Source organism: Crocodylus porosus, unplaced genomic scaffold, assembly GCF_001723895.1.
Source record: "Crocodylus porosus isolate Cpor-Errol unplaced genomic scaffold, CroPor_comp1, whole genome shotgun sequence".
Classification (NCBI taxonomy): Eukaryota; Metazoa; Chordata; order Crocodylia; family Crocodylidae; genus Crocodylus; species Crocodylus porosus.
The window spans coordinates 28,007,469-28,014,228 of record NW_017728909.1 but is presented as its reverse complement, the minus strand read 5'-3'; positions in this window follow the sequence as shown (position 1 = coordinate 28,014,228).

Genomic DNA, 6,760 nt, shown 5'->3' with positions numbered 1-6,760 from the left:
AACAGCTACTGACAAACTGCAGCAGCCCCAGGTTGTTCATAGTTGTTGACTCCAGCTGTGTCAGTGAGTTTTCCCTTTCTGTGAACTCAGAAGAGTTTTTCTTTTTTATTTTATTATTATTATTATTATTTTTACATACAGGATCCATCCCACAAAGCCATATCATCTGGTCCATAACACTTCCTCTGAGTCTTGGAGGAGGCACACACATCACATGCTGAACCTGGCACAGAACCAGACTGGCATGTGCTGAACCTGGCACATGGGGCTGGATCTGGCATGTATATTGCGTGTAGTGCATGGGACTGGTTGAGGGCACCTGCTGAATGAAGATCCCAAGTCAGACTGGCCCTGTGTGCTGGATCTAATTCATGGGGCTGGTCCTTAAGCCCAATTCAGCATGCTCTGGATCTGTTGGCAGGAGCCAGCATGCATGCTGCACACAGCAAGTGGGGCCAGATGAGTTTGATCTATGACATAAGAGGAAATGCTAGCTACTTTTCCTTTTGTTTGCACAGACAACAATAAGGAGCCACTGTTTACAACAACAGTTCGTTGCTATGAGGTCGCACGTGACAATCCTGAGGATCACTGTCCAAGTCTGTGCCAGCAGAATTCACTGCAAAAATAGACTGTATTAGCAACAAATGTTTAGAAAGAGAAAACATTTATTTACACGTGGGTAAGTGTTAAATATGAATGAAGGGCACAAAAAAAAAAAGGCCTGCCTATATTTCAAGCAAATTTTATGCATGTGAAAAGGTATTTGACAAACAAGCCTAAAAGCATGAATTCTTATCATTTTCTATTTAGGGCTGTTGAGATCTATTAACCATGAGTAAAAAGATGACGAGATTTTTGAAGTTGTTTCCATTCGAGAGAGTAACTGCTTTCTCCTTGGAAGTGATAGTGTTCAACAACAAAGCTAAAGAAGAAAATATACTGTATATACACATCATATAAATGTAGCCATGTAGGCTAGGAACAGAAATTACACACAAAAACTAGTAAAAGTTATCAGAAGCCAGTTCAAATTTGTAACACAACAGAATTTTAGTACAAATGAAGTGATTTCGGCCATTTTGAGAGCCGAAGATAAACCTGGATGGATGTAGTATCAGACTTAACTGATTTAGGTTAAATTGGTTTATTGAATTCTGTCCCAGATTCAAGTTAACTCACAGTCCCTCACCATCCCAGGATGCATTGCACCTCCCCCACAAACCACCCCTTACAGGGTGGGTGGGCTAGCCTTGGCCCAAACTCTGCTCCAGCTCAGCAGGAAGATATGCTCTAGTGCCCCTCCCCTGCTTGCTTTCGACCTGGGCTAGTGCAGGCATGTGGCTGCATTTCTGGAATCAAAAGTGAATGTCTGTTCACTTGCTTATCAGTTTAATCTACACAGTTTAGACTAACTTGCAAAGATTGAATCGATTCACCCTCAGGCTTTTTGACTGTCTGTACTTAACCACAGAGTGAAGAGAAGATATGGAAAAGAAGAATCAAGAGGAAGAAAAAGAGTCAAGTGGTAAGGAATAAAACTAGATAATAAATGTAAAAGTGAACAAAAAAGAGTTTAGAGAGGAATATAGACCTCATCCAAAGCAAATCAAAATATTTCTTAAATGGGTTTTGTGTGGACTGATTGCTTTAAAGCAGGAATGGTAAAAATCCAGCCCATCATCCAGCTCACAGTCCTGCCTGTGCATTTTGGACTGAACCCATACGCTGCATATGGTGCACCCTTGACTGGCCCCACATGCTGCATGCAGTATGAGCTGACTTCAACCCCGCATATTACATTCGGTGTCCAGGGCTAGTCTGACATTCACTGCATTTGGTGCACAAGGATGGAGTTCATTCCTGTTCTGCTTGCAATGCATGGGGCCAGCCCAAGGTGTATACTGTATGTGGTGCGTGGAATGGTCCAGGACAGGTGCTGAATGCAACACATGGGGAGATTCTGCAGCAAACTTTGCATATGGTGCTCACACAAGACTGCCAACGTGTAGAGCTGATATTTGGGCCCAATCTGGCTTGATGACCAGTTCCATATCCTCATCTGATCCATGGAGCCTGATGAGTCTGATACCCCTGCTTTAAGCATTCTTCTAAAAACAAGCTTTCAAGATAACACTGCTTGGCTTCTAGTCCACTTCCAAAAGAGAAGATTACAGTAACTGGTCAAAACCAAAGATGAATGATAGAATTATAGATGTAAGTTCAGTCCAATTATTTATTGGGGGGTTATAATCACCTCCTTCCAAACATTTCTAAGAATTAACTGTATTAGTGTTAATCCAATTATTTAACTAATGTGAAGATTTATTTCCAATCCAATATTGAGATTCAATTGTTGTTTTTTGTATATGACCTTGATTTGACAGTTGTATTGCGTTATTCTGTATTTTCTTTAATTTTAACGGTTTAACTTAGCTTGTCTCTCAGCCCACAGGTGCCCAAGTCAGTCCGTAGAGGTGCCAGGCCCAGGTCATCCTGAGCCCAAGCCCAGACAGCATTCAGAAGTACAGCAAGACCTTCCTATTTGGGTAGGCATGTAGCAAATAAAGCTAGAAGTGTTGTTTAGTGGATCTCTGTTTTATTTTGACATCTAGTTGCCCTTTTAAGTAGTTCTGTTCTCTTACTGTAAAAGTGCCCTGAACCTTCCTTGGGCAAGACAGCAGATAAATTGCATAAACAAATAAAAGACCAAACAAATGTGGATTTGAAATTTGCCACTCAACCCAAATGACTCACCAAGAAAAATGCCAGAGACTATAAGAAATCTGCTAGGGACATCACCATTTTGATCATTTCATGTGGAAAGAGCTTAGCCATAATGGAATGGTTGGCAGTAAAACAAGCAAGCTATGCTAAGGAAATTGTTTAAAGGAGAAGAAGGAAAAAACTGGGGGAGGGAGGGGACTGTTAAGGGAATAATATGAAGGGACAGAATAGGAAATAACTGAAATCAGGAGAAAAGAGCTGATTTTCTGAGTGGCAAGAAACAAGCAGCACAGGTTCAATCCACCGAGTGGATACAATTTGAATACAGCCCATATTTTTCTGCTTGTGAATTTCCTACAGCAATTCACAAATCTGGTCAGATTTGCGACCAGTAGCTTCAGAATTAAAAGAAAACTAAAGACACAACAACAAAATGATATGTTTGTAAACAACAAAATCCACTGTACATATCTGTATGTATAGCATGTAGTTCTGCGAGTTGTTGCTCCACTATCATACACGCAGCTAAGTAGATCTGCCAGCTGAATTTTAAAATGCATATATACATGAACAACTTTACTCAGCTGCTGAAATGAGCTCATTATGCAGCACCTTCCCAGGTGTTCGAAATGGTTCTGTTGCTGGTATTTGCAGTTGTGTTGCAGCAGCAATCCAATGGTTTGAGTTCAGTTACTCACAACTATCTGGCACAAAAGGCCCATTTAAAAACAATGAAAAAACCGAAATAAAAATAAATAAAATTTTGGGGGGAAAATAACATCCACTCCACAGGGAGTTTTGCATTGCATTGTTTTTATTTTCCTGGTAATTATTGTTTGGCACACTCTCTATTGAAGGCAGAAGGCAGGGGTGACACAAAGGGGGTTCACGCAGGTGCACATGCACCCCCGAGCATGGCAGCGCACCCCCTACAAAAAGGTGCCACCGACATAGTTGGCGATGCCTGCAGGTGGTCGCTGCTCACCACCCCGCCGCCAACACTGCCGGCAGCATCTGCAGGCAGTCCGCAATCCCCACTGGCCACCGCCATTGCCGCCAGTGGCAGCGGCAGGTGGTCGCTGACCCTTGGTCCACACTTGCCATCCCGCCCCGCCCTGCGACAGCACTGGGCAGTATCTGCAGGAGCTCCCTGCTTACCCCCGCTGTACTTTTGCTGCCGTGCCCCACCCAGCCGCTGGGGGAACATGTCATTCATGGCAGAAGGTTGCTTTTTAAAACACATCGCCTACAAAAATACTAGGTTCCATGCCAGTGGTGCAAATAAGGAGAAAGCAGGGGGCAGTGCAATAGGAGCAAATGCTCTGGACACCAACTTGGGGGTGGAAGCAGAAAAAAAAAAAAACAGCTTTGGCCAGGAGCTGCATGTTCACATTCATGATTACAAACCAGAACTTGCCACTTCCACTTTGCCATGGGTGCTTGGCTGCATCTCAACATTGCCGTTGCAATGCAGTAGCACAACAAAGTGGCAGAGGAGTGAGTGAGATGCCACCCCCAGGCATGCAGTATTGAGGAGCCACCAGAATGTCCCATAGAAGTCTTTGCCATGGCAGGCAGGCACAGCCCCCCACCAGCTGCAGATCATTTCAGGCAGGGGTGAAGGAAGGCTGAGGGGGGATCTTGTGGCCTGTTATAAACTAGTCAGGAGGGGATCAGCAGGCATTGGGGAAGTCACTGTTTCCCCAAGCACTGCCAGGAGTGACCAGGAATAACGGTCACAAGCTGGCAGAGGGTAGATTTAGGTTAGATATCAGGAGGCGCTACTTCACTGTCAGGGCAGCTAGGATCTGGAACCAGCTTCCAAGAGAAGTGGTGCTGGCTCCTACCCTGGGGGTGTTTAAGAGGAGGTTAGATGAACATCTTGCTGGGGTCGTTTGACCCCAGTATTCTTTCCTGCCATGGCAGGGGGTCGGACTAGATGATCTGCTCAGGTCCCTTCCGACCCTAGAAACTATGAAGCTATGAATGGTGTTTTCTCCCCAGCTCCCATAGGAGTCTTGCTCTCCCGCTCCTGCATGGAGTCTTTGCCAGAGCAAGTACAGCCCTGAGCCCACTATCATATTTGGGGGGGAGGGGAGGGAGTAAACAGGGCACCAGGGGCAGTATCCAGGTAGCCCACACCATTGTGTGCTGATGTCTTAAGCAGTGACAGCAGCAGCAGCCACCTTCGCTGTGTACAGAGCAACAACCAGACAACCAGTAAGACTTTGCTGTCCTCTCTTCCTCTCACCCTAAATTTAAGATGATTCTCCAACAATTAGATTTTATATATGGAAAACTATAACAAATCTATAAGTTTTATGTGTACAGACTATTGAGGTGTTATCTTAAATTCAGCATTATTTTAGATTCAGGTAAATACTATAATGATGGACCCATCATATAGCACCTGGGAAAGCACATCTTTAAAATAAAGAATGCCACCTAGCATTTACCACACTCTTAATGAATAAGGCTATACAGTGGAGATTAGTATTATTATTTCCACTTATAAAATAGGAAAAGTGAGGTAAAGAACTGAAGTGACTTGTCTAAAGTCACTCAGTAAGTTTACCAAATCCCTGTCCAGTTCTCTGTGCACCAGCCCACACTATGTCCATTTAATCCCCTGTTCTTGTTTGTGTTCTGACCCCAAAGACAGTCTTTCCACTGACACCAACAAGCTATGGGGCCTTTCCTCACTGTGCCAAATGACCACATTTACTCCAACAGAAGATGACTCTGATAATAAGATGCCCCCTCCCCGCCCAGTAATTAAATTCTATTTATGGAAAAATTGTAAATTTTATATGATTTTCCAGGTATAGAATCCAATTACTGGAGCTTTGCCTCGAATTCATCCCCCTCCCACTGCTACAGAAAGGAAAATAAATCTGGGGCGTCAGGTAGTAGAGCTGTGCGAAGCTTTGGGTAACGATTCAATTCAGAGAAGATTAGGCTCAATTTGGAAATTCACCCCATTCTCATAAAAAAAAAACACAGTTGCTGAAAAGGACCTTGGAGTTGTTGATTCCAGGATGGATGAGCTGCCAATGCGAGGAAGCAGTCAGTAAAGCTAACCGCATGTTGTCGTGCATCTACAGATGCATCACAGACTGGTCCAGGGAGGTAATCCTTCCCCCCTATGTGGTGCTGGTCAGGCTGCAGTTGGATTACTGCATCCAGTTCTGGGTGCTGCACTTGAAGAGGGAAGTGGCTAACCTTGAGAGGGTCCAGAGGAGGGCCACTCACCTGATCAGGGGGCAGCAGGCCAGGACCTATGAAAATAGACTAAAGGGCCTGAATCTATTCAGCTTCCACAAAAGAAGACAAGAGGGGATCTGGTGGCCGTCTATAAACTCACCAGCAGGGGGACCAGCATAAAATAGGTAAGGCTCTATTCTCCCTGGCACCACCTGGGATAATAAGGAATAACGGCCACAAATTGGTTGAGAGCAGGTTCAGGCTTGCTATCAAGAGGCATTACTTTACGGTTAGCTCTGCCAGGCTCTGGAATGGGCTCCCAAGGGAGGTGGTGCTATCCCTTACCTTGGGGGTCTTCAAGAGGAGGTTAGATAGATATCTGGCTGGGGTATTGTGATCCCAGCACTCATTCCTGCCCAGGCAGGGGGTTGGACTTGATGATCTGTTCACAACCCTAGAAACTATGAATCTCCAAAACTGATTTTGGATCAGGGGACCAATTAAAAGGTCCGAATCGATTTGAAGCTCTCCAAAACTTCAGAAAAGATTCAGAGAGCTTCAATGATTTGGGCAGTCCCCTGTGGCTGCATCAGGGAGCTGCAGCCAACTCTGAGCTGGTAAGTACTAAGGATGGGGTGGGGGGGGCTGGGAGAGGGAACCATGTGGGGGACCTCTGCCAGTCCCCATCCCATGCCTGCTCCCCCAGCTGCCCCAGCTCCCAGGCCTTTAAAGAAAAGCCCCAGTGCCAACCGGGTCCTGCCGGGCAGGGGGGTGATCCCCACTGCCCCCCACTTCCCCACACTGCATGGGGGCTCTGCACAAGCCCCCA